We start from the raw sequence: 27222 nt of genomic DNA on the forward strand, positions 1-27222 counted from the left end.
GCCACAAAATGGAATTCGGTACATTTCATACCCCAATGCATTTAAATTGTATGAAGCTGATATTTAATACAAATGCAAGTACCAGTGGAAACTGCATACTTAATATGCATTCTCTAACTCTCAGAATTAAGCAGTTGATCTATGGGACACAAAGGGATCATCCTTCTCTCAAAGAGAATATTTTATGACCAGGCAGTTTAAAAGGCACTGACATAAACAACTGTTTGCAGCTCTCTCTCTCATCTTCAAAAGGCAAATAGTACATGTAAGGACAAGCTGTTTTAGACAAAGCATTTTAGAAAATCACTTGGAATGTTTTCCTTTTCCTTTAAGGACAACTGAACTTTTGATAGAGGCCCAGGAGAGTTCTCATAATTTAGTTTATTTCTCGTATTTCTTTTTAGGGGGGACAGAGGCAAAGTGTGAGGGAACAAGTCTGAAGCCTGCTTTTTCTTGGACGTGGAAATCTTACTGCTTAAATCATAAAGGTGTTATTTACGGTTTTTACACCATGACAGAACATGCCAGATTTTCTGGGGCAGTGTCAATGTTAAATGAACAGCTAAGTTTAATTTCATCACTGTGTCTTCATAAGAATTTCACCTAGACAAATGAATAAAATGGAAAACAAGTATTTCGCTATATCCCCTGTCCTAGTTTTTTTAATTCTTAATATTTGGTCACCCTCCTTTTAGCTATACTGATATTCAGAAAGCCATTATGGAAACGACTTAATTTTTGTAGGTATCTGTCTCACAAATAAAATGTGTATCCCATATCTCATTTCCCTCCAATGCTTGAGGGAGAAGGAAGGCATTGATGAAGAGCTGCCTCATTTTCCAGAGAGAACAGAGGCACCGAGAGCTTGCAGGGACTTTCTAGCTGCAGTGGCCACAGTGTCAGTCCTGAATTTTTACCTCCTGGGCTTCAGGTCGGGCCCCCTCCCCATCTGCCCAGCTGGATGAGTACTCACAGTGGAATGACGATTCCAAGAGGCTGGTGCCATGCACACTTTTTGTTTTGAATTGGGTTTTATTAGTCTGTCCACTCACTGAGTGCTAGGTGCTGTCTGTGGAGTTATAAAGATATATACATGATGCTGGCTCTGCTCTTACAGATGATATATTTACTGAAGCCAGGCATGCATGCACTGGACAAGGCAGGGGGAACATGCCATTTGCTTCTGAGGATGCAGACGGTGATAAGGGTGGCTGTTGTTCAAGGCCACAGGGAAGGAACCAGACGGCAGCCTGGGCTCAAAGAGGTGCAGAACCCAGAAGAATGGGGAAGGGTTAGTCTCTAACTAATCTGAAACTGGACATTCTAGGAGCTTTCTTTAAAAGACCCCTTAAATTTTTTTTTTTTCTTCTTAAAAAAACTCACCTACCAAATAATGTCCTTCCCATATAGTAAAAAAATACATTAGGGAAATAAATGCCAAAATGTCCGCTTTATGATTTTTTCTTGAACAAGGGGAAGCATTTATGCCGTTCCCACCCCTTGAGTTCTTTTTCCCCCTCTCTCCTTGCTTTGCCTGATGCCACAAGTCTAAGCCATTAACTGAAGCCCGGTCAGAATAAGCAAAAGTGAGTGTTCTGAATGGTTACCTCTGGAATGCCTGTCTCTTTGGACCTCCCAGTGAGAACAGTGAAGAATTCCAGACTTTCACTGACTTTTAGAACAGCTCTTCTGAGACTCTGAATAGGCTGCCAGGGAAATTATCTCCCAGGTTGGGGGCTTCGGTGAACCACTAGGGAAAGAACTGATGGATAAAGTCCAGTGAAGATGCATAGTATTTCCCCCCAATAATCGAAAATGACCTTCACATGCCCTCCAGGGTGGCCCGGGAAAACCAGCACTATATTCTTTCAGCCCTTACCTGCTCTGCTTTCCAGAGCCTGTCTGACACAGGCAGAAACCCCACTGTTACATTTCTCTCTGCCCTCAGCAACATTCACCAGTTGGGGGAAAAAGAAGGCCAGAAAATTGTTGCTATGGGTTCTGTTTTGTGGAAGTTAAAATGCTGGAGCAAGAATCTGATTGCTTGATAGCTCCCTCTCTCTCTCCCTCTCTCTCTCTCTCTTTCCCTCTCACCCCCACCCATTCTCGAGCTCTCTTTCTCCCCCACCCCGTACTTTTTCTACTCTCCCCTCCTCCCTCCACTGGACTCCCAGTCCTGACTGCGACCCCCCCCTCCACCCCCACCCCCGCCAGGCTCGGGGAGAGCCTTACAGGTTGTCAATGAAACATGGAATTATTTCCTTTGATGGCTTAGATAATAGTAGGAGCCAAGGCAATGAGTGAGGTCGGCTGAAACCAATGCAGTCCTGCCCGGGACTGGAGAGCCAATCGCAGGAGCAGAGGGCGGGGCGTCGGCGCCAGCAGATAATTGCTAAGTGCATCGCTAGCACAGTTGGGCCGAGCTGCCGAAAGGTCTGGTCGCAGAGACGGGAACGCGTAATCCTCAGCGTGCTCCATCCCGACAGCATCGTTCCACGGCTCGGCAGGGCAGCGAGCCTCTGGCCACCAGCCCCTCTGCTCCGCGGAAAAGGTACTCCTGTCTGCGTCCCGGGGGGTGCGGCTCCTGCTCTCCCCTTCTCAGTGGCTTGCAGTTTAGCTTATGTGTAGAGGGATTGCAGAAAGAAGAGAAAAGTTTAGGCGAGGAAACGTGACAGATACAGGAAATCACCATCTTTTGTTGGGATGAAAACAAGCTGACAATTTGGAAAACTTCTGCGCTGTCTAGAACTGGCTTTGTTTACTACTTTCGCAATTAGCTGCACCCAGGTCTGTGGAAATAGGTCTGGTCTTGGGCTAGGGTGACTGCACGGTTGGGGTGTAAATTCAGGTTTGCTGGGTGAAGGGAATTGGACCCCTGGATGTGCCGCTTCCTGGCGGACCCATTGTTGGAAAGCTGACACTGAGAAACATGACTGGTGGTTGGGTTTTCTCCATAGGGTCTGCCCCCTCTCCATTACCTTGACCTGCCTTCCCCCAACTATATGACCTTCAACTTGAGCCCTTCCTCAAACTTCTGCGACCTTCCTCCCTCCTACTCCTTGCCCATTCTGTCTCAGTTCATTTTGCTTGGTGGGAAAAAAAATTTCCTGGGGGTGTGGGAGGCTGTCCTGTTTGACCTGATGGGCATCCGTGTGACACACAACTTGGGGAAAAACCAACGAAACAGTTGTCAGAGGAGAAGAAATAACTTAATTGATTAGCTCCCGAAAACTGGAAGACTTTCCAGGCTTGGTGTGTCCTGAAATAGAGGGGTTGGAGCTAAATTGTATCCCATGTGAAGGTTACACCCTTACCAGAGAAGGGCTGTCCAGTGCTAAGCGTGCCAAGGGCTCTGGGAGGTGGAGGCTGGTGGGAGGGGCAGGCTCTGAGGGGTTGGGTCTGTTTAGGTGCGCAGGTCCATCTGTGCCCCAGAGGGTGCTGGAGCCACCGTCTACACTGCTTCTGATCATTGCTATTCGAGCAAAAATGCACGCCATGGTCAGCGGCTGGTTCAGCCTCGAAGCACCCTTGTGCATTCTAAATTGTGGGACCACAAGGGCCTCACTTGTTCTGAGACCCAGATTTGCGTGTGTGGAAAACTCCTTTCCCAGAGTTTCTGCAAATGGGAGATGTTAGGTAGGTAGGCCTCCCCTAGGAAGTATGGAGAGAAGGTGATGAGCTTGGTCTTGAACTTTCTGCCTGCTTTGGCGCAGGCAGCTCCTATTTGAATGCCCTATAGCACTTCACCAGGTCTGTCCTCTGACCTCCTGGATGCTCTGAAGCTGCGGGTCCGGGACTGATCTTACAAGTCCTTGGGGCTTTAGCGGGGGTCAGGTGCATTGCTTCACCCTGATTTCTATCCTAGACCTGAAGCTGAGGAGTTCGATTCCCAGTCCTGGGAAGGATCCTCCAGCAACCCCTTGTCCCTATGACACCCTTGCTGCTGAGGTGCAGATGACAGTCCCCCTTCTCGGGCTCTCCAAATCACTTTCAGTATTTAATTCTTCTTTTCTTTAATTGCCACAACAGGTCCCCCACCTCCATTAAGCAGCTATTTCGGGTGGCTGCTGTTATTGTGGAAGCTCTACTCACAATGGTTAAAAAAAAAAAAAAACAACAACAGCTGCCTGACTTTTTTTTTTTTTTTTTTTTTTTTTGGTCAGGATACAGTCAGCTTTCTCTTCTGCACATGTTGTCTGACAGTAAACACAACAAACTTGCAGCCCTGCAAATTATGCCTTTGTGTTTGGGAGCCTGGAGTAAACTCAGAGCTTTTATCTGCTGTTTGGGGCATATTTGGCCACACACCCTCACCCCTGTGGTCTGTCTAGGGCACGTGAGCCCCAGAGAGCCCTGGAGAGGCAGCACCTAGCAGGTGGGGCGGGGGGGGAGTTCGAAAGGGGGCACTTTGGTTTTCAAGAAGGCAGTCATAAAACTGGAAAATGCTTTTGAGTTCAAGGGGGTGCCTGGAACCAAAAAACCGGCAGCAAAATTGAGGGTCCTTTCAATTGATGCTGAGCTGCTAGATTTCTATCATGATAGAGGACATTCAAAGTAAGGCTTTTAAACCAGCTCCTGAATGGTGACTCATGCAGGGAGAGGAAAAAGGCAGGGTGGGGGAAGGGGGCAGAGGGAGCTTGGAAAGTGCAAGTGGGACACACTGGAACACTTGCCTTCTTCCTCCTCCTCATCCCTCTTCCTTGTAGTTCCCCATTTGGAACAAAGATTATTAAAATAACAACTCTAGACTAAAAAAAGCATAATAGGAGCTGAAGAATAATTGATGAAATGCAAAACACCATCCCTGCAACTTCACCTTGGATGGGGCATGAAATCCAGGATCCAGCCACACCGCTGTGATCCACTTTGGAGAATTCATTCTCTGGTATCAGGTTGATTAGTTCCTTGGGAAGCCTGGCCCAGGTTTATGTGTGAAGGGACTGATTGGTGCTCAGAAAATTGCATTTGTTACTCATTATTTCATCAAACATGGTAGCTGTAGCCAGAATCCTGGGCAAGCGCCATCCATAGGTCTAGCATTTTCTCCTCTCCCCAATTGGGCAACAAGGTTTTCTCTCTTTTAACTACTGTGCTAAGCAGGGGTTGTCTCTTTGCCTTTGCAAGCCCTGGGTGACTTACCTGGCAAGTCAAATCCCTTCCTTACTTTTCTGTTCCTCTTTCCTGTCCTCTCTTTTCATCATGAACACATCAGTAAATAATCTCTTTGCCAACCTACTTTGATCTCGTCATTTTGTGCCAATTTTGCTGTTAAAGAAACCTGTCCCCTGAAACCCTGAAAAAAGGATTGAAAACATATGAAAATTTTTATCAGAGAAGAGCCTTTTAGTCTTCCTATTTGAACATTTAATTTTGTTGTTTTGGGGAAATCAAATAAGCACGTTTATTGTGTTAGGCGTTTTTGTAAGGGGCCGTTGAGATGTCTTCTTTTTTTTCTTGGGTAGTTGCGTGAACTCCCCGGTTACCCTGGGGGTGTGTGCGTCTGGAGGTTTGAAATAATCTGGAGCAGCCCCTGAAAGGTGAGGAGATTGGAGCATGATGGTTCGGTTTATTCATCACGGGGTGAAGGCTGTTTGGAAACCTGGGCTCTGAAATGTACGCACCACACACGGTTATTTTCTCCCGTTATTCTTCACTTTGGAAGATTTCGTGGCCCCAAATGATTAGTAATAGTTCACCTGACTTACTTTTCCTTATGCACATGCGCCCTACCTCCCTCCCCATTATGGAGTTGTTGCACAATTGCTGAACAATCTTACTTAATCTGGTATATGCCTCTCTTTCTTCCTTCCCTTATGATTCTTCCTTCCCGTCACTTAAGGGCACCCTAGAGGTTGAGATTTAATTTTAGACACCCTGCTCACCTCACTGCTGGAACACTTAGCCAGGGGAAGTCAAGAGTTCTGGGATGCACATGGAGTTGCCCTGCGGGAGCAGTGAGGCAATCCTTCACCACGTTCGGTTCCATGCAGACCTTACAAGAACGCCTGTGGTGGTGCAGCCACCCCTTGGGAGGCAGGTGGGGCAGATGTACTGAGCACAGACCTATTAGACGCATAGGGATTCCACCAGGCATGACCCTCACTGTTCCACTATCCTGCGGCCCGCCCACCCGCAGTCCCCATGCATTGGACTGACCTTGGAGACATTAGCCAGCAGTGATATGTGCCTGTCATTCTCTCAATTTCTTTGTTCCTTGTTCTCTTCTCACCCCTAAATTTCTCTATCAAGAGTTAGAAAGGATCAAATCTACTTATTCATACTAAGGTGTAAATAGTTAAGAGTGGTGCCACTTATGCAGGTATTTGAGTTCTAAATGGAAATCCAAGATGTTTAGAGTGGAGTTGCAGACATCTGCCTTGGGATTTGGAAGATGGAGTTTGGATAGGGAGTGTCTGGGCAGTTGTGAGCCTTTGCTTTTTGGTTAAGGCTGGTCCTGCTCTTACCATGTCAAGGACACGCTACAGGCACTCAGAGCCCCGTGCTGGCACTATTTGGGGTCTGGCACCTGGAGCTTGATCCCTCAGACTTGACCTTGGGTGCTGCACTTATTTTCCCTCTCTGACCTCAGTTTCCTTGTATATAAAGTCAGGGGCTTGGCCTATGTCCTCATGATCTCTTTCTGCTCTGACCTTCTCTCTGGATTTTGCCAGTGGAGTCCTACATCCAGCTGAGGATGTTATGGCTCTGAGAGGACTTGGAGCTTGCAGAGCATCCTCCAATGTGGGCCACGGTGCTCAGTGATGCTTTCAGAGCCAGAATCCATGGAGGCAGGTCGGAGGGACGGTGGGTGCTCTGCCACAAGAAAAACAGGCTGAGGGTGATGTAATAACTGATTTTGGTTTAGGAGGGGATGTTATATGGAGGATGGCGACCAGCTGTTCTCCATCTCCAGTAGGATTGAACGAGAGAAAATAGACAGAAATTGCAGCAGATGGACTTAGATTAGGTATGAGGAAGAATTTTCCGTCAGCAAGAGTTGTTAAAAAGGGAAGGTTGTGGAGCCTCCGTGATGATCTTTAGGAAATGGATAAGCAGAAGATTCAGCTGGAGGAGGAGGCGGAAGGAGGGGCCCGTCTGGCCCAGGGATCCTGGCCCTTTCCCGAGGGGGGGCCCTTTGTGGTTGCTCAGAAGCCTCACCTTTGCTCTGGGGCTATCAGAGTGGCTGAGAGCCGAAGTCCTTGGGCCAGCAGGGCTGGCCAGGTGCTGTCTTGACTGGCAGATCCTGTCTACTGCTTGAGGCCCTCTCTTCAAGTCTAATCTTTCACTTCCAGGTGTGGCAAATGAGGCCTGGAGAGGAAGCGGGCCTCGGTGGCCTCCTCACACACTGACCAATGGCAGAGCCAGAACCAGAATCAGCTCCCCCTTGCTTCCAAATTGAATAGCCCATTTACTTTTTCTGGGCTCCTGATTTTTCTCTAAGCAAATGGTGGAGACAGGGGCACCTGCAGTTAAGCAGTATTTATTGAGTGCCTGTTACGAGCATGGTATACTTACTCAACTCCACCTTCCCTGATTTATACAGCAAACCGTTCAGCTCCAGTCGGTGATCGGGCAGCACTACCATGAGCCCAGAGCTGGACAAATGCCTGCCAGAAACTGCAGCAGAAAAGAGGGAATGAGGGTGCAGCGGGAGGATGAGGAGGAGTGATATGAAAAAAAAAATATTTACTCTGCATCTTACGGAGGTGAGAAACTTTAGATGTCTAGTTCAAGCTCCTTGTTGGATGAATGAAATGAGACGTCCCCAGCACACATAAGATCTGGATAAGACCCTTATATCATCAGTTACCTTTATAAAACGAAACAGAATTTGGAATTTCATGCAGATTGTCATTTCTAAGAGAAGCTTCTACAACGTGGGGCTGCAATTCCACATTTCTTCCAGCCAGACTTGATTTGTTTCTGGGCATGTACATCTCTGGGGCATGCTTGGAGCCCCTCCAGGGAGGCCCAGGGCCAGAGCCTACAGCGGCGAGGGGGTGGGCGGTCTCAAGGCCCAGAGGCAGGCTCCCTCTGGTGTCAGGGGAGGAACAGGACGCTGCTGTCCAGCCGGCAGCCTCGGGATGAAAACAGCCTCAAGCTCTCAAGAATCAGGCAGAGAGGCTGTGCGGGCTTTGCCTTGCAGTGGTTTGAGCCTTGTAGGAAGCAAGATGAATTGGTGAAGTGGGCACCACAAAGTAAATTCATAGTTAAGAAGTGCACGTGCGTAGTCGCTGAGTAAAAGGAAGGAAACAGGGAGGTCTGTGCTGGGCCAGCTAGGGGCTGGCAGGGGGTGTTCAGGGCATGTCTCTGTGCTAACCAATGCATTCTGAGCGCTCTGCCCAGCACTCAGGCAGGCACTAGGGAGTCTATCAGGAACGACATGGGTGTGTGTGATCCCTGTCCTGTGGGAAGTTGCCTGGGAAGACCAGCAGCCCCTGAGGCAGCCCAGCAGGACATGTGTCTGAGGAACTGCCAAGACAGAAGTTGGGGAAACGAAGGGGAAGAAAGGACAGCAGGTGCCAGGGGCCAGGCTGCCCAGGTTGTGAGACAGGCCTGAAGGGTGGAGAGGGCTGGGGTAGCTGAGGGAGAGGAGCGGGTAGGTAACACAAGAAACGACAGAAAGCCAAGGGATGTCAGAGCCTGTCTTCAGAAGGTAAAAGTGCCTACAGCCACAGAGAACCTCGAGAGATTCATCAGAGGAGTGGGCTAACCCAGGGCAACCTTGTCTCAATCCCACTGCCATTGTCCCTTTCCATCCAGAATGACACTCAGCTGACTTCACATTTCTGCCCTCAACTTTGGTGCCATAGACTGCACTAGGACACAGCAAGTTGTTGTGGGCGTGATGGTAGTAGGTCCTGGATGCAGGGTACACATGGTTAGCCTTACTTGGCATGGTCAGAGGATTCCTCTTGGGGAGAGGAACACCTGAGAAATAAATAGGATCCCACCAGGTGGATGGAGAGGTGAGAAGGAGGGCAGCCACATTTGCAAGACTCAGAAGCATGAAACAGCACAGTGTGTCAGAGCCCTATGAGTAATACTTGGGTGTTGCTACATCTTGAGCACATGAGGTTTGTTTTTGGGGGTGCGGGAGAGAGAGGGGGTGGAAGTGTCCCCAGGTAGGGAAGGACCAGCTGGCCAGACTGAGGAGCAGAAGGGTTTTAGGCAGGGAAAGGCAGTCACATTTGCATTTAGGACAAAGGAATTGTGGAATGGAGGGTGGGGGTGAGTTTTGGGAGAGGCAAGGCTGGGCTAGAGAGGCTGGTCCTGAAGTCATTTGCTGCGGTTTGGGTGAACAATGATGAGGGCCTGAAGGGAGACTGTGGCAATGGAAGAAGAGAAGGGGACAGCATCAAAGGGTGATGCTTTGACTTCTTAAGTTATACTTGATCAGGCAAAAATGAAGAGGAATTTTTCATCCCTTAGAGGAGACGCTGACAGGTGACAAGGAAAGGTCACATGGGTCGATGACAGAGAGAGCAGTGCTCCCCACTGAAGACAGGACAGGAGCAAATGGGCTTCAACAACAGGAAAAGGATATAAGCTAGACTTTAATGCCTTAATGGAGGGATTGTTAAACACGGGGACAGGGTCAGCAAAGACGGCTATGGACTAATTCTCTTCTCTGTAGAGTATTCAAAAATCAGTCTGTCCCCTGACAGAAAAGTGAGCAAAGGGTGTGAATAGGTAGCACAAACAAAGAGAAAACAAACACAAATGTCCAGAAAAAAGACGTACAGGTGTCCAACCTCCCTAATAACTAAAATATTACTTTAAAAACAAGGTATCCTTATCCACCTACCAGCTGAGCAAAAATGAAAATGAAATGCCCCGTGTTGTTGAGATGCCAGGAAGTGGACATTGGCAGACATAGCTGATGGGAAGATCATTTGCAAACACGGGAGTCATGTCTCAAAAAGATACCCTTTAAACCAGTAAGCAGTTCGTCTTCTAGGAATTTTTCCTACGGAAATAATCAGAGCTGTGCAAAATAGTTCTAATCAAGGATATTCCTTTCAGCATTATCATTATAACAAAACATTGTATGGGGGGATTAATTAAATCTAATATGGCTCATCCATAAAATGGAAATCAAGGAAGCCATTAAAGTTACATTGAATAATATATAAGGATATGGGGAAATGCTAATAATGTGCATCAAGTAAATATAGGCTTAAAAGTAAATAGAGTAGAAATGCAATTTTGTAAAAAAACAAAAAACAAAAAACAAAAACGCATACAGTCCTGAAAAATAGAATGGAATGCAATATATCAGAGTGATAACAGTGGGTATCTCTGGGTTTTAGGAAACACGTGATTCTTTTATTAAACTATTCTGTATTTTCCAAATTTCTTAGAGTAAATAAATGTGTTATCTTACACACCAGACAAACTTGCTTTTTAAATCAGTTACTCAAACCACAAATGCTCTGGCAGGGACTATATATGTAGCAATGTGTCAGGCACTATGCTGCCCACTAAAAGTCCTAACATGGGGTGCCTGGGTGGCTCAGTCCTTTAAGCATTTGACTTTGGCTCAGGTCATGATCTCACGGTTTGTGAGTTTCAGCCCTGCATCCAGCTCTCTGCTGTCAGCAGGGAGCCCGCTCAGGATCCTCTGTCCCCCTCTACCTCTCTCTGTCCCTCCCTACCCCTCTCTCTCAAAAATAAATAAACATTAAAAAAAAAAAGTCATGCCAGCCAGGTGTCCTCAATCCATTTGGTGAGATCAGATAAATGCACCTGCTAGTCACATGCTACCCTGCGAAAAGTCTGCTTCAGATGTTGACGGTGCAGGATCTCCGTGCAGGGAATGGTGCCCACGGGCAGTGGCGACCTTCCACCTTCTTCTTCACCTCCTCCCCCTTCCACACACGTCCCCAGCCTGTCCCTTACAGTGGTCAGACCTAGCTTAGCCCGCAGCGGGTGTGTTTACATGCATCTGCAGATGTCCTAGGTGGACAAGTTGAGGCTCAGAGAGGCTATGACTGTGTCAGGGTCGCCCATCTCACGGGTGGCAGAGCTTGGCGGCAGGGAGCCCGTGTACCCTTTCTCGAGGGGGCCATTTTGTAGGGCTTCTTGTGTTATTGGGGACAGCTGGCAGATTTCCAGCTGGAAGGTGTGGAGCCGCCCTCCCCCCTTCCCAGAAGCCATGCCTTGTGCTTGATTCACTTATTAATTGAGACTGAGCGAATGCATCGACGGCTGTCATGCTTAGAGGAGGGACTCTGGGTGCAGGGGTCTCCGGCGGTGCCCTCGTGGTTCTGCATCCTGCCCCTCATTTGCTGCTGTTTTTCCAGACCGCCTTTGCCTCCTGAGCTGCTTTCCTTTGTTACATAAACTCTGGGCAGCCCGAGAGTCCCCCTCTCTGTGGCAGTCACAGCCGGCTGGCCCTGCGGTGTGTGCCCGGGCTGCATGGGGGGTGACTCCAAGGGGCACATCCTTGGGGCTTTCACAGGCTTCACTGGGAAAAGGGGAGAAGCCTGCTAGAAGGTGGGGCTGGGTGAGGAGTGGTGTGGGCCCGGCTGATTTGCTGCTCTATTTATTTTGATAATAATGCACGTTTGTATGGTGTTTTGTGCTCGCAAGCCTCAGAGGCAGATGGGGCAGGCATCCTCATCCTCATTGTGCACAGGGGGGATTGATACTGGGAAGGGCAGAGCCACTTGCCTCGGTTTGGGTGGCAGAAGAGCTGGCATGGAAGGAGCCTGCAGACACCCCCCTACCTCCTGATGGACAGGGGCTTCTTGCTGGCCTGCATGTCCTGGGTGCAGTGATGGGGGGACACAGTACCCTGTGGGGCCCTGGCAGATACTTGATGAGTTGATGGTGGCACACACATGAGGTGACTTCCAAAACATGGGTGCATCTGGCTGAGTCCTGCCCTGAGGCCCAGTCCCGGAGGTGCCAAGAGAAGTGGATGCCAGTGAGAGAACGTGTGTGGTCACCAAAGTCTGGTGGAGGCAGAGGGGCCTGCGCCCTGAAGGATGAAGACAATTTGGACAGAAGGAGGCACATTCTGGGTGTGAGTGGCCATCTGAGGCCAAGAGCCAGCATGCGACATTGGGAGCTGCTGAGGGGTCATGTGGCTCAGTCAGGGGGTGATTGGGAGAGTGCCTTGGCATCCCTCATCCCAGGCTTTGCTTTATTTTTGGGACTCCCTCCTATGTAATAAGCTGGGCACAGTGCCACTGGGCGGGAGGAGGAAATGAGTCGGGGTTCTCATGTGGATTCCCTCCTTCTCGCTGCCTCTCTTGGTTTTGCTCCTGCTGAACATGAAATTTCCCTGTAGGGTTCTGGGAAGACAGGAAGGGGGATCGAGATGGTTCCTATTCTGCCAGGCCTCCCCTGCCTACCTGGAACTTCGGTTTTCCAGAATGGGAGAAGGGGAAGGAAAAGTTATGAGCCAACAGGGAAAGCAAGAAAAAGGAAGCAGGGTCGGGGAGTAGGTGGGGAACTTGAGAGGGATGTTTGGAAGTGAGGTAGAATTTCTAGCACACTGAAAAGCAGAAGCATAGCCTCTGTCTAAATTGTAGATTTTTAAGTGTGATAAGACACAAATAAGACAGGAAAAAGAGTCTGAGACTACCCTTATTTTCAGATTTTTAAATGTTTGTTTGTTTGTTTGTTTATTTATTTATTTATTTATTTATTTATTTTGAGAGAGAGAAAGAGAACGTGAGCAGGGGAGGGGCAGAGAGAGAGGGACAGAGAATCTGAAGCAGGCTGTGCGCTGTCAGTGTAGAGCTTATATGGGGCTCGATATCATGAACCTGAGCTGAAACCAAGAGTCAGATGCTTATCTGTCTGAGCCACCCAGAGGCCCCTATTTTCAAATTGTTAAGCACTTGGTCCTCAGACTCATTTTGCAGAGGAAACTGCAGCATGGTGTGGCCAGCAGTCAGTGGGTAACCCTGGTGGTGGATTGCAGCCTGATGCCTCTGTCTGCTGTGCCACCCCCTCTGGGCCCAGACCTGGTGACCATGGGGGTCTGTGGGAGAGCAGGAACAGGACTCCCTCTGCCTGCAGAGTGGCCCTTCTCCATTTCTGCATTCTGCTTTCTCTCCATTTCCAGGAGGCTCTGCAGAGAGGTGCTGGGAGCAGCAGGAGGGCAGGCTGCTTGTCGCTGGGGACCAGGGTGCCTGTCCATTCCCTGGGACAGGTCAGTGAGGGATGCCACAGGCTACCGGGCTGGGAGAGCTTGAGGCCATGGCCCTGTTCTTTGATTTCACCATGATGGAAATGATGTGCTTCTCTCTCTCATCCTTCAGTTACCTTAACAGGGATGTGAGCTCCTGAAATGTTATGTGTTCATTTATTCATTGCTCAGAACATTGAGAACTGACAATCACAGTTTTCTAAGTTTTTAGAATGAGTAGTGGACAGAACTGACCCAGTCCCCATCTACTCAGAGCTTATATTCCAGTGGAGAAGACAGATAGCAAACAAGTAAGTCAATATGTAGGGAGGCCGATATGTGAAAGGGGGGAAAATGAATCAGAGCAAGGGGATGGAGTGTGTGTATGTGTGGAAAGGGTATGTCCAGGAGGGTCTCAGTAATAAAGTGACACTGGAGCAGAGACCCAGGGCCGTGGAGGGTGATCCATGCAGATATTTGGGGGAAGGGCAGTCCACGCCAGGAGAGGCCCTGAAGCTGGAGACACTTGTAGTGTCAGATGTAGCATTGAGGTCGAGGTGAGCTTCACTGAACCCCTGGAAAGTTTTGAGCAAAGGAGTAACAGTGTAGGATTCAAAGGGATCAGTCTGGCTGTCTGGTTCATGCCCTGAGAGCATACTATAGGAGAGCTATGTGGAGGCAATGATCCTGGCAGAGTGGGTGGTGGCTTGGATTAGTAGTAGCAGTGGGGAGTGAGGAGCCCTCAGATTCTGGATATATTTTGAAGGTGGAACCAGCTGGATTTCCTGATGGGCTGAATGGAGGGTTTGAGAGAAGGAGGATTCAAAGATGACTTCCAAGACTTTTGGCATGAGATGGAAAAGTTTGTGGAAGGAACACATTGGGGGAAACAGGAGGTGAGACATTTGTGTTAGGGAGATGTTAAATATCTAAATGAAATGCCTGCTAGTCAGTTGGGTTATGTGTCTAGAGTTCAGAGAAGTTTATGCTAGAGAAAAATCTTGGGAGTTGTCAGTGTATTGATAATATTTAAAATATGGGACCAAAGGAGATAACCTTGAGAGTGAGTGTAGATAGAGAGGAGGTATAAAGACTGAATTCTGGGAACCCCAATATTTACAGATCTAGAATAGGAGTTGGCAAACTTTTTGCTGAAGAGCCAGATAGGATTTTAAACTTTGTGGGGCCATGTGGTCTTTGCTGCAACTAGTGCCCTTTGCCTTTGTAGCACAAAAGCAGCCACAGACAACATATAAATGAATGAGTGTGGCTGTGTTCAGTGAAACTTTGTTTACAGAATCAGGCAGTTGGCCCGCGGGCTGTGTTTGCTGACCTTTGTTCTAGGACTCGACGATGAACCAGCAGATGAGACTGAGAAGGAGCAGCCTATGGGATAATGTTGCCTCTGAAACAAAGTGAAGCATTTTCGAGGGGGACTGGTCATCTGATCACAGACTGCTGGTGCGTGAAGTAGGTGGGGACTGAGAATTGAACACAAGTGTGGAAGCCATCAGTATGCTGATGGTACGTGAGGGGAGGCCCTGTCGGTGCTGGTTGGTGGAGAGGCATTGGAGGTAGCACATGTAAACAACCTTCTGGAAGAGTGGGGTTGTGAGGGGTGCAAGGAGATGGAAGATGAACTGTAGAGGTGTGTGGGGTCAAAGTAAGGATTACGCCCTTAAAATGGGGAAAATAATCAGGGTGTTTGTATGCTGGTGGAAACCATCCAGTCAAGAGCATGAAGGTGACATAGGAGAAGGCGGGGAGGACTGCTGGGAGATGGTCCCGAGGGAGGAAGGGAGGGGCTGGGATCCAGTGAATGGGGCGGGCATGGCCTGGCTGCTGAGGGGACAGCCAAGGGAGGGAAGGACAGCCATGGTCAGAAGGCAGTTGGGTGTGTGGGTGGACGTGGGGTGTGGTGGGGTGGGTGGAGATCAGAGTGGTGACTCTCTCCTGTTGCTTCATTCTGTCAGTGAGTAGGAAGGAACATCAAGGGCTGGGAGGTGGGGAGGGGACCTCGGCCAAGAGCCCTGGAAACAGATGTCCCCTGAGCACAAGGGAAGTGGGACGTGAGATAGTGACAGAGGGTCTGAGTCTCTAAATCAAAATTAAAAGCTTTGTGCCGATGCCATCACTTGAGCTTTTCACTGTAAAAGGGGCCCTGTAAATTCTGAAGAGTTATGACTGAATTAATAAGGCCAAGATGAGGTTGTGGATGGAAAGTCCTCAAAAAATAGTCTCAGATTCCCATGGGCCTGGAGCTGCCTACCCAGGTAGCTCTTGTGTGGCTGTATTTTTTTTTTTAATTGAGCTATAATTGACATATAACATTATGTTAGTTTCAGGTGTACAACATAATGGTTGATATATGAATATATTGTAACATCACTATAATAAGTCAAGTTAAATCCATCATTATGCATAGTCTTTCTTTCTTTCTTTCTTTCTTTCTTTCTTTCTTTCTTTCTTTCTTTCTTTCTTTCTTTCTGTCACAATTGTATTCTCAGAAAATGGAATTGCTTATTGGAGTTTCTGTAACTCCTCCTCTGAAATCAGACAGTTGTGTGAGGTGAGAGAGATCGCTGGCCTGGGGTTAGGGAGAGTTAGGGGAGGCTCTCTGCACTTTTTTTCCCTTTTCCTCCTAAAGATTTTTTATTTGAGACTTCTTCTTCTTTTTTTTTTTTTTTATATCTTTTTATGAGGCAGAAGAGAGGAGGGAAGGAGAGGAAAATTCTTTCTCTAATTTTTACCTGCAGACATTATTCTCGGGAGAAAGGGACCTACCGAAGGTCCTTGATCTAAACGTGGAGTAGAACCCATAAGGTGGGGGCTGAGCCCTCTGGTGTCTTCTTCTCAGACGCCCTAGGACAAGGGGAGAAGTCCTTGCAGTTTGAGAAGAAACCCCTCATGTAAACTAGGAAGAAATCGAACATCTCCTTAGTGCTAGTTAGATGCCTGAAGGAAGAGAAGCAGGAAAACAGCCCAGGGGGCAAGCGGGATTGGTGGAAGGAAACGGATGTTGGGGGCTTTAGAAAAGAGAAGAATCTAAGATCACAGACCCAGCAGGAAAGCAGGGTGGGTGACTTACCTCCCAGACTGTTCTGTGTGCAGGACGGAAGGGGTAACTTCAGTTTGAGGGCAGCGGGGGGTTGCTCGGGGGACTTCCGGAAGTGTACCAAGGGACCAGGTTTGCCTCTATGTGCTGTCAGGACAGTCCAGGAAGGTGTGTGGCCTTGTACAAAACCTGGCACATATAGGACACACACCTGCCCCCGGGCCCATCTGTGTTTCGGAGATGGCACTTTTCTTGGACGGCCAAAGGTCCAAACACTGTGCACACTTAGGATGTGAGGTTGTTTGTGTGAGTGATAAAGGCAGCAAAGAGTGTGTGGTTCAGGGCTGACCGAGGAAGAGGACACATTCATCTTTTCTCCAAATCTTATTTATGATGGTCTTTCCGAGATAAGGTAGAGAATATGGAAACACAGTGGTGTAGGTACCCAGAGTCCACCTAAACCCAAGTTATTTCCACAGGCCTGGCTCAAGGAGTCCGTGTGGCTGTTCCAAACCCTAGTTTCCCCCCTCTCAAATACCTAATGATACCCATCTCATAGATGGGTTGTAGGGATTAAGTGGAATAGCAGTCATCGAGTATCCCACCTAGTGCCTAGAATATAGCAAGGTTGCAGGAATCTGTGGGAATGCGGGGTGACAATGGTGTGGGTGGGAGGGGTGCCTTCTCTCTAAGGCTGGGCCAGGATGGTCCCGGCTAGCGGGCTGTGGTGAGCAGCAGCCAGATCACGGATTCCATGTGGTTCTGCTAGAGCAGCCATCCCAGGATGGTTAGTTAAAAGGTCGGAATCCCTGTTTCTGGGTTTCAGAGCTCAGATGCTTCTTCCCAACATTGCTGGTCAAGGTACCAGAGAGGAACAATATAGAATTGCCAAATAGTGCAGTGCCTTCAAAAAATAAATCTTGGGGAAGAAACTCTGAAAGCTGCAAGAACCATAATATTGAGAGAGATTTAAAGGGAACCAAAATCCCTGCAACGCTTAGAACAGCAGGAACATAGATTTCTCACACTAATCAAGTGATTTGTGGGAAAATCCTATCCATCTCCCTAACCTGAACTGAATCAAGCAAATGATGGCTGCGAGTTGCAGAGTGAGCTCTGAGGCAGGCTCAAGGCTGGTTTATGACCCTGCAGAACTTTCCTGCGGCATGAATTCTAGGGCAAGCAGGTACCTCCCAAGGAGGGAGCCTCCCCCCTTAGCTGGCTCCCTTCCAGCTGTCAGTGTGAGGCAGTTTGGGGGGTAGGAGGGTGTTCCCCGACCTGCCCGTGGCAGAGCATCTGGGGCTCTCATCCTTCGAGAGGTTTTTGCCTGTGTGGGGGGGATGGGTCCCCGAGGAGTGATGGTGGTGGACAGGTACCGGCCTGTGCACTTAAACGTGGCACTGACTTAGGAGCTGTCAGGAGATACTCCTGTCTCTGTCCGGAGAGAACACTTCTTGCTCTGCCTCCTGCACATAAAGGAGTGGATGCCCCAGTAGAATGGGCCCTTGGGAGAGCTGCGTTTTCTGGCCCTTCCATGTTGTCTGGCCCCGTGGAGTTGATATTAAGTATCACTTTTTTGACTGTGTGTGGATATTTCCCAGTCTGGGTTTAGTTAAACTCCAGGGCATTGGGAGCAATCTCAAGCAATCTCAAGCGGGTTTAGGTGAGGCCAGTTTAAACTTTTTGCAACATGGAGAAGAGACATTTGATGTGTCACACTTGATGTGCAGGGAGATGGGTGGGTGGTTGGGCTGGGCTGAGGAAGGAGGGGCTGGGGGGTGATGTGTGAATCTTGGCGCAAGTCGGTAGTGTCAAAACATCCAAAATGCTGAGGGCTGTTTTTCTACACAGAAAAATAACATTCATTAGAGTTCAGAGAAAGAGAAATACAGTGGCTAGAAACACAAGAAAAATGTGTGACTCTAGCACTAATCAGCAGAGTCGAACAGGTAGACAGATAGGGCTTTCAGGCTTCGATCCTAGCTCTGAAAGTTAGCTGTTCGAGCTTGTGAAAATCACTCAGGTGGGCCTCAGTTTCTCCTCCTGTAGTGCCTGGCTGAGGAGGCCTACCTTGCACAGGAATGCCATGTGGTGGTGACGGAAGGTCCAGTCGAGCCTTACCGCTGATAACAATTCCAATAATAACAATAATAAAAGTGCTAATTAACATGGAAATGAGACGCCATTTTTCCAGCTATAAAATTACTGAAGGTTAAAAATGACATTCAGTAATGTTCAGTGTCATGGAGATATGATAGAATGGTATCAGGCCCTATTATTAGAACTGTAGTTGGTGAGGCCTTTCCGGTAAGCATGATTTTGGGGAGTTCTGTGCTTTTGATTTACCTCTAAGGTTCTATCCGAAGGAGATAATCAGAGATGTGAAGATATATGAGTGTATAAAATTGTACACTATGGTGCTATTTTTCTGAAAAACTGGGATCGGCTCTCTCCCATCACAGGAACTAGTTAAATAAATTATGGTACATTAGGGGCGCCTGGGTGGCTTGGTCGGTTAAGCGTCCGACTTTGGCTCAGGTCATGAGCTCGCGGTCCGTGAGTTCAAGCCCCGCGTCGGGCTCTGTGCTGACAGCTCAGAGCCTGGAGCCTGTTTCAGATTCTGTGTCTCCCTCTCTCTCTGCTCCTCACCTGTTCATGCTCTGTCTCTCTCTGTCTCAAAAATAAATAAACGTTAAAAAAAAATAATAAATAAATAAATAAATAAATAAATTATGGTACATCCATACAGTGGAGTAGTAGGCAGCAAAATAAAAATATGTGAAGAATGTTAGTGACATGAGACAGTGTCCATAAAGCTGTAGGTTAAATATCTTCTAAATTTGCCTAATGAAATACATACCTGTGTGCATAAACATGAATATAGTGCCCCAGGAGGCTAATAGAGATTCTCTCCAGATGGTAAGATTATGGATGATTTTTGTTTTCCTTTTGATATTTTCTTATGCAGTTCCAAACATCTTACAGTGAGCCTTTATGAATTTTTATAGTAAAAGTAATAAAAATTACAGAGAGAACGTGAACTCCAGCACCGCGAGTGGATCAGGTTCTTGGCCTCTTTGGGAAGTGGTTCTCTGTGGATCCCGCCTGGTGTGGATTCCCCCGGAAGCCTGTTGGGAGGCTGTGTATGGATCCTTCTCTGCCCCCTCCCTGACCAATGTGGAAGAAACAAATGTTGTAGAGATAAAAACAGACATTTAGAAATGAAGAGGCAGAAGTGGGTATGTTGTGAAGACAGAATCAAGCAGAGTGGAAGCCTGCCCTCGTGTGCTGTCAGCCCTGAAATCTAGTAGGTTCCCGGGAGCCACAGATGGTAACAACCCACGTGTATAGTCACTACCAAAGCCATAGCCAGACTGAAACCTGCTGCCCTCTTTCCTTACGGTTGTCACTAGGAAACCAGAGAGAGGTTCTCTTTTTTTGAAAAAAAAAAAAAAAAATTAACGTTTTAGTTTTTGAGAGACAGAGAGAGAGAGAGAGAGCATGAGCTGGGGAGGGGCAGAGAGAGAGGGAGACACAGAATCCAAAGCAGGCTTCAGGCTCTGAGCTGTTAGCACAGAGCCCGATGCAGGGATCAAACCCACTAACCTGAGATTGTGACCTGAGCTGAAGTTGGATGCTCAACCGACTGAGCCACCCATACACCCCGGGAAAAGGTTATCTTAAAACAGCAACCCTGCCCACATCATGCTCACAGAATGTGGGGGCTGGACATGCCAGGGGTGACATAGGAAGGGGCAGGGGTGTCTCACAGGACACAGCTGTCCCCAAGCCTGGGCCATGTTCCAGAGGTGTCTTACCTACTGCATCATGCGTGTTGAAGGATGGAGCAACTGAACAGAACGTTTGCAAATTTTAGAATTCATCAAGTGCACTCATGGAGCTGGCTGTTTAACAAAAATAATTCTTTTATTCAACAAATACCTTTAGAGGACACGTCATGTGTCGGCTCTTGGGTTAGGTGCTGGGTATCCCCTGGTGTGTAAAGCAGAGCCTTCAATCCTTGTGGAATTTACTCTTTGCTTTTTTTTTTTTAATGTTGGACAATTTAGCTCTGATATAGATCTTTCAAAATCCAGAATTTTTAAAATATATTGGTTTTTCTTAAAGTAGGACACACTTGCTTTAGGTCTGCGAAATATTGTAGAAATAGTGAGTTTTTTTTCTCTTAGTGCAGATGTCCCAAGTGTTATATAAGTTTAAATATTTTTCTTTAATTCATCCTTATGACATCTCTGAGAGATGGGGCAGGAACGGGGAGCTGCCTGCCTTCAAGTGAGGTGCAGGAAGGGACATTTTTGGCTCTAACTCTGGCCCTGCTGAAAACATTCCAGGGCAGCTGCTGACTTCAGTTCAACAAGGCTGTCTGTCTTGATTGACTGTCGATGGCCACTGGCCACTTGGAGGCCCTTTGCTGAGGAGATGCTGTGTGTTCTCTGCCCTCTGAAAACCATTCATTCATTCACCTCAGAACTTTTTTGTTTTGTTTTGTTTTGTTTTGTTTTTTAACGTTTTTTTAAATTTATTTTTGAGACAGAGAGAGACAGAGCATGAATGGGGGAGGGTCAGAGAGAGAGGGAGACACAGAATCTGAAACAGGCTCCAGGCTCTGAGCGGTCAGCACAGAGCCCGACGCGGGCCTCGAACTCACGGGCCGTGAGATCATGACCTGAGCCGAAGTCGGACGCTTAACCGACCAAGCCACCCAGGCGCCCTGTTTTGTTTGTTTTTTTAAAGTTTTATTTATTTTGAGAGAGAGCGCATGCACAAGCAGGGGAGAGGCAGAGAGAGAGAGAGAGAGGGAAGAGAGAATCCCAAGCAGGCTGCCGGTGTCAGGGTGTCAGCAGGGATCACCTGCGAACTTTTTTAAACTTGAAATACACAATGGTTATTGTGTTATTTTTTCATTCCACTCAGCACCAGAATCAGGTTCCCGGAGATCTTCTGAGGAACAGGATTATGTTTAGCAAATGTAAATTGTAACTTTTATAAAGATGCGGCCTTCCTCTGTACAAGGTGTTGTGACTTAGGTTTTTCCTGTCTGATTTGGAATGCACCCAGATGTTTTGCTTCTTTTAAAGATCTGACATGGCCATGGCCGGCTCTATAAATAGTACCAAACATCAGCTGTAATGCTGGCATGATGCTGATATTTTTTCCTGCCACCCACGGAAAGTCTTGGGAGAAAATTCTCTCTCTCTCTCTCTCTTTCTCTACACACACACACACACACACACACACACACGCACACACACACACAACTATAATTATAGTTATGTTTATTTATTTTAATGTTTATTTATTTATTTATTTTTGAGAGAGAGAGCATAAGCAAGGGACAGGCAGAGAGAGAGGAAGACACAGGATCCAAAGTAGGTTCCAGGCTCTGAGATGTCAGCACAGAGCCTGACATGGGGCTCGAATCCACAAACTGTGAGATCGTGACCTGAGCTGAAGTTGGATGCTCAACTGACTAAGCCACCCAGGCACCCCTAATGATAGTTATATTTAGACATGAGTAAAAACCTGAATGTGTTCAAACACTATGTGTTTTTTTTCTTTTGTTTTTTTTAGGAATTGGGTACAAAGGACTTACAGAGCTTTCAACAACAACAGAAAACAAAATGACTCTCCCTAGTATCTCCGATGTCCAGGCAGAGTACTCCATTAACTTGCTCCCTGTCATCAAAATTCATAGTCCAACAAAAGGACAGTTTTATTAGTAACTAATCCTGCCAGGCTTCCTGGGCATAATATATAAATAATTCCTTTTATTAATTCCTGGAGATTCTGTCTCCTTTCCCACTCATGGCTTGCCTCCCTACAGCCTGACCAGTGGGATCTTATAAGCAATGTGTTGGAGGAGGTCCTGTCCTTCTCCAGCTGGGCGACCCTGAACACTGTGGGTGGACTTCTGGCCTCTGGGGGTAGGAGGGGAGCTCATCTGCATGCGGCTCCCAGCCTAGCTGTTTTCTGGGGCCCAAGCCCTGACTGCCGCCCCCTCTCACGCCCTCTTCCACACCTGGTAAAGACACCACATATCACACACAGCACCTGTTTCTCCATTGTTCTTCTTAAGTTGGACATCCCATAGTTAATAACTAGTATTGTCACTGCCAGGGGGTGCTGCAAACGCCACTATGCTGCATTGTAGTTAATACTTTGCAGACACACGCTCATTCATTTCTTTTTCTAATGGGCTGCAAGCACTAGTGTGCTGTATTGTGTTTAATACTTTTCAGACACATTAGCTGTTTCTTTTTAACCGACCCCCTTGTCTAGACCAAGTTTACATGCTCCTTATTCTCCTCGCTCAGTGTTTCATGTTCTTATAATCACACTCATCCCATCGAAGAGGATGGTGTTGGGCAGAGGCAAGACTGAGACTCAGCGATAGCTTTGTATTAAGTATACCCACCTGGACACCAGATTTTATGTGCATTCCCATAGGTGACATTTGGACAGGGAGCCAAGGGGTGGGATATGTTTGCTGAGGGAGAATCAGGGAGAGCTAGAAACCCGAAGGACAGGCATAGAGACTGGTGTAACAGAGAGGAAAGAATTTAGTTTTGTTCCTGGCTGTCCTGATACCTTCCTAAATGCTGCAGGGGAATATAGTGGCCAGTTCCAGAGACAGACACAGAGTCAATGCATTGATGATCAGCAGGTGCATGTTCTTTCTCTTGGTGCTTTCATCTGCCCTGCTCCTGACATTCTGAGTGGTACAGATGGAAAGTCCAGTAGGAAAATGTGAAGAAGGGGAGACATTTTTCTTCTGTTGAATTATGAATACAGACACCACCACCTTCTTGGGTTTTGCTACTAGGATAAGCCATGTCAGAAGCCACACCTGCTGCAGCCAGTCAGGACAGTTGGGAGTTATAATTAGGGAGGGCCTTGGGCCACTGATCAGATACAAGCACTGAAAAAAGTTTCAGTAGCCAAAAGACATTCATGTGCAAAAGTGTAACCATTAAGAAATTGTGTTTAAATTAAGTATGCTTAGCTGCCCTGGGAAGGGTGTGGGAGGAACAATGCCAATGTAAAGCTGACTTGATGGTTTTCACCTGGGAGTGGGAGTGAAGGGAATGCTCAGAAAAGCTGTATTTTGTCAGCTTGAGGGGGGCATTCTTCTCTGGGGGTGTCAGCCATGGCTGTGGGTCCCTAGTTGTAATATTTAGTGGATAGATCATTCCAACAACACAGTAGGAAACTGCTAGGTGAATGCTGGAGTTTTTTCCTTGGGTCTTCCCAGTAATTTTTTTTAATGTTTATTTTTGAGGGGGGGGGAGGACAGGGGAGGGGCAGAGAGGCAAGAGAGACACAGAAGTCTAAGCGAGCTCTAGGTTCTGCATTGTCAGCACAGAGCCCGACGTGGGGCTTGAACTCCGAACTGTGAGATCATGACCTGAGCCGAAGTCGGATGCTTAACTGACTGAGCCACCCAGGTGCCTCATTCCCAGTACATGTTATTTGTTATGTCTGTTTATTTAAAAACAAATAAAAATAAACACACTTTACCAGTACTTTCCACCCCTATCATCTCAAGGTGAGGTCAGAATGTAACTCTCCCTCTCTCAGAGGTTCTTTTCTTCAAGAGAATGGCAAGCGTTGATGATCTGAGCAGCTGGGTGTTATGGGTGCACTGTTACAAATGCCACAATGGCCCGGATTAATTGTGCTTCGAGAAGAGCACTTGGGCACAGACCTTTAATGTAGCACCTCCTGAGTGTTTAGGAGTGTGCCAAAGCCACGAGAGGCTAAGGCATTGGCCCTGCCCAAAAGCTGAAGAATGTAGATGAGGAGACAGACATACATCAAAAGGCCAGAGAACAAGGAAGGGTTCAGTGGGTACCAGAGGATGCAGTGAACATGAGGAAGAGGGTGACCATTGGGTGGTGGTCAGAGAAGGCTGCAAGTGCAAGTACAAGGAAGAGTTGAGCTGGGGCTTAGTCTTAGGAAGTAAAGGAGGGGGAAGAAGCCAGGGCCTTGACTGGGAAGGTGGCACGAGCAAAGGCCCCTAGACAGGCATGAATGTGGTAGGTGAGATGAAAAAGAGAATGACCTTAGAGGTCTCTTGGCCCCCAGCCTGTTGAAGGTTGATGATGTTTTGCAGGACAGTCCTAGTTCATGTATCTATAAAGTAGAGTGGTGAAGGGAAGCGACACCCCCAGCTCCTTGCAGGATCCCTAGCAACTGCCATCAGTAAGCCCTTTTCCTGGCCGGCAAGGCTGTGGCTTCTTTTCAGCCCAATTCTCCACCACCTACTTGCCCACCACTTGCTATACGCCTAATTGAACCACCGACTCTTCTCTAGAGGCCCTCTGTTGGCCCACTGCACACTGGCCCCCTCTATCTGAACACTTCCACTCAACTCTACAGGTTCAAATCCTACTCCCTCCTTCAAGGTTCAGTTCAAATGTCATGTCCTCCATGGAAACCGCCCTGATCTCTCCTGTTCTCTCCCTGGCTCTAAAGGATACTCATAGTCACTTTCGTATACTTCTCTTAAATGTTCTTGCCACTTACTAGTAAATATTGAGTATTTACTATATACCAGGCACTATTCTCCATACCTTGGATAAATCAATGAATAAATCATAGACTTCTCTCATTGAGTTTACATTCTAGCTGAAGAAAACAGATAATGGATAATACAAATGATACATAAGTAAATTACATGAAATGTTAGACACTGTTAATATTTATGGAAAAAAGAAAAAGGAAAGCAGAATAAAGGGGGTGGGAGCTGGGAATGCTGAGCTAGTGGCATCAGGTTATGATTTCAAAGAGGGTGGTCTACAAATAGGCCTCCTGAAGAGGGTTACCTGGTACAGACTTGGGCAAAGGCCCTGAGGTGGAAGTGTGCCTGATGTGTTCAAGCAACAAGGAGGCCAGTATTGTTGTATAGGCTGAGAAAGGGAGAGAGAATCAGGGAAGGTCCAAGAAGAGTGGGGGCAGGGAAGTCACATAGGGCCTTGTAGCCCAATTTAAGGACTGACAGAGACAAGCAGGATTTTGAACAGAAGAGTGATATAAGATTTATTGTTTAAAAGACTCACCCTGAATGCTGTGTTCAGAATAGACCAAAGGCAGGGAAACGTGGAAGCAGGAGATTAGTAGAGAGGATATAGTAGGCAGTGGTGCAGGTGGCTTGTGCTAGGGTGGAGGCAATGAGAAAGTGGTCAGATACTGTATATATTTTGAATTTTATTTTTATTTATTTATTTTAAAACTTTATGAGAGAGCACATGCACATGAGTGGGGGATGGGCAGGAAGAAACGGAGGGAGAGAGAGAATCCTAAGCAGGTTCTGCACTGTCAGTGCGGAACCTGCCTTGGGGTTCAATCCCATGAATCATGAGATCGTGGCCTGAGCTGAGATCAGGAGTTGGACGCTTAACTGACTGAACCACCCAGGTGCCTCTTGAATTTTATTTTTAATGAGTAGCTTGTGATAAATGGAAGAAGGAAAGCAACAAACAAAGATCACAAGGGCTTTGGCTAGAACAGTTGGAAGGCTGGGGTTGCCAATGCTGGGTGACGGGACAGGCTGTGAGAGGGGCAGTTGGCAAGTGAGAAGTGTTTGAACTGGTCCCCATTGACTGGAAACGACGTAGGAACAGGTAGGCCATATGATGCATTTTCCTGGTCTCCGTAGGGACTTAGGAATTGTAACTGAATGGCGTGTCATATTCTGGGGCTGTTAGGATTGCAAAGAATTCCTGCTTTGGGAGGACATCTATTACTTTCTCAATGATTGTTTAGAGTAGATCTGTATGTCTGGCAGCTTCCCCAGATGGGCATTTTTGCTTCTTTGACATCATCCAGAGGTTTAGTGACAGGTCCAGCAGAGCAGGGGTAGTTTGATGAGGCTTTGATCTTAGGTGGGTTAATCTCATGAGCCACCAGGACACTTGATATAGGCACAGACTATTTTGTTGGAACTAATCTTTTCTCTCCCAGTCATTATCACACCTAATGAAGATGATTAATTGGTGTTAATTAGTATGCCAACAGAGTGTGAGTACTGTTAAAAACTAAATGTTCCTTTTGGATTCTGGAGAGACTAGAATGGGGGTGGGGAGGGAAGGGAGGGTACATTTGGCTTTCTGTATAGCCCCATGCTGCAGAGGTTTCTGGGCAGAATCCCACTTTGTGGTATAGAGATTTGGCTGGAAGCATACCCAGGCTAACACTGGGGTGTTCCAGGGTTCCCAGTGGGGTTGTACCAGTGATTAGAATTGTTGACATTGAACCTGCTTATGTTTATGTCCTTGCAAGAGCAGACTTTTCACCCACAGGTACTTATGGAACATCTACTCTGTGCCAGCCATCATTCCAGGCATGGGGGAAGATAAGGAGACCTGGCACACTGTCCCCGTCTTTAACTCTCTATTAGAAAAGGCAGATGTGTAAACAGGGGTAGGTAGAGTTGAGTCTCAGAAGAGATAGAGATCAGTTACTCAGCCAAACCCAGAGGAGCTTTTTAGAGAAGATGGCAGTTGAGCTGTGGGGAGAAGGGTGTCCAGAGGTTCTGGCAGATGAAATGGAAAGGCTATTTCAGGCAGATGGGAGCAGTGTGAGAGGAAGTGAAGTTGAAGAGGCAGGCCCAGCCGTGAAGAGCTTTCTAGGCCATAACAAGCAGTTTGGACTTTATCAAATAAGCAACAGATAGATATTAATGGTTTTCAAGCAGAGGGATGATGTAAATTAATGAACTGGGTCCCTAGAGTGTCATGAAAGAGGAATTGGAGAGGTGAGATTCAGAAGTTAGAGAGATGAAAGGCTTTGACAATAGTCTAGGCAAGGAGTGATGGTGTCCTGGATTAGAGCATTAATGGTGGTGTCCAAGTGGAGAGGCACTGGTACCTTGCTGCACCTAGGTTCTTAAAACTTTTGGTTCTTAAAACTCCTCTATAATGATAATAATGGAATTTACTAAGAGCTGGGCACTTTCCTCACTTAATTTTTCCAACCACTGTAAGGTAGATACTATTAAGAA

At 47.3% G+C, this 27222-nt stretch overlaps 1 protein-coding gene across 5 annotated transcripts in view; it reads left to right on the forward strand.

Moving 5' to 3' along the window:
• Positions 1 to 2375: 2375 nt before the first annotated feature.
• The window catches only part of ZMAT4 (zinc finger matrin-type 4), a 349139-nt gene continuing 324292 nt past the window's right edge, over positions 2376 to 27222 (forward strand). Inside the window, exon 1 of one of the 5 annotated variants that reach the window (XM_053901052.1) lies at positions 2376 to 2551. The gene's annotated coding sequence lies outside the window, so the exon portion shown is untranslated. The remainder of the gene's footprint in view (positions 2552 to 27222) is intronic. The other 4 variants (XM_053901051.1, XM_019440709.2, XM_019440710.2 and 1 more) reach the window with 4 other exon arrangements.

This window comes from Panthera pardus, unplaced genomic scaffold (genome assembly GCF_024362965.1).
Source record: "Panthera pardus isolate Hobbes unplaced genomic scaffold, ASM2436296v1 HiC_scaffold_13, whole genome shotgun sequence".
Lineage (NCBI taxonomy): Eukaryota > Metazoa > Chordata > Mammalia > Carnivora > Felidae > Panthera > Panthera pardus.